We start from the raw sequence: 1376 nt of genomic DNA on the forward strand, positions 1-1376 counted from the left end.
CAAGGGACCCCCGAGATTCTTAAAACTACTTCAGAAACAAAAAACAAAGAGTCCCCGAGATTCTTTTAAACTACTTCAGAAACAAACCGCAAGGGACCCCCGAGATTTTTAAAACTACTTCAAAAATAAAACACAAAGAATCCCCGAGATTCTTTTAAACTACTTCAGAAACCAATGACAAGGGACCCCCGACATTCTTAAAACTACTTCAAAAACAAAACACAAGGAGTCCCCGAGATTCTTTCAAAACTACTTCAAAAACAAGCGACAAGGGACCCCCGAGAATCTTAAAACTACTTCAGAAACAAAAAAAAAAGAGTCCCCGAGATTCTTTTAAACTACTTCAGAAACAAACCGCAAGGGACATCCGAGATTTTTAAAACTACTTCAAAAATAAAACACAAAGAATCCCCGAGATTCTTTTAAACTACTTCAGAAACCAATGACAAGGACCACCGACATTCTTAAAACTACTTCAAAAACAAAACACAAGGAGTCCCCGAGATTCTTTCAAACTACTTCAAAAACAAACGACAAGGAACCCCCGAGATTCTTTCAAAACTACTTCAAAAACACACGACAATGGAGCAACGAGATTCTTAAAACTACTTCAAAACAAAACACAAGGAGTCCCCGAGATTCTTTCAAACTACTTCAAAAACAAAACACAAGAAGTCCTCGAGATTCTTTCAAACTACTTCAAAAACAAAACACAAGAAGTCCCCGAGATTCTTTCAAACTACTTCAAAAACAAAACACAAGGAGTCCCCGAGATTCTTTCAAACTACTTCAAAAACAAACGACAAGGGACCCCCAAGATTCTTAAAACTACTTCAAAAACAAAACACAAGGGGTCCTCGAGATTCATTCAAACTAGTTCAAAAACAAACACAAAAGAACACTGAGATCCTTAAAACTACTTCAAAAATAGAACAAAATGGCTTCCGAGATTCTTTGAAACTACTTCAAAAACAAACGACAAGGGACCCCCGAGATTCTTTCAAGCTACTTCAGAAAAAACGACAAGGGACCCCCGAGATTCTTAAAACTACTTCAAAAACAAAACACAAGGAGTCCCCGAGATTCTTTCAAAACTACGTCAAAAACAAACGACAAGGGACCCCCGAGATTCTTAAAACTACTTCAGAAACAAAAAACAAAGAGTCCCCGAGATTCTTTTAAACTACTTCAGAAACAAACCGCAAGGGACCCCCGAGATTTTTAAAACTACTTCAAAAATAAAACACAAAGAATCCCCGAGATTCTTTTAAACTACTTCAGAAACCAATGACAAGGGACCCCCGACATTCTTAAAACTACTTCAAAAACAAAACACAAGGAGTCCCCGAGATTCTTTCAAAACTACTTCAAAAACA

This window comes from Zophobas morio, unplaced genomic scaffold, assembly GCF_036711695.1.
Source record: "Zophobas morio isolate AGI-343-1 ecotype UQ-CSIRO unplaced genomic scaffold, CSIRO_AGI_Zmor_V1 ptg000124l, whole genome shotgun sequence".
In the NCBI taxonomy this organism is placed as follows: Eukaryota; Metazoa; Arthropoda; class Insecta; order Coleoptera; family Tenebrionidae; genus Zophobas; species Zophobas morio.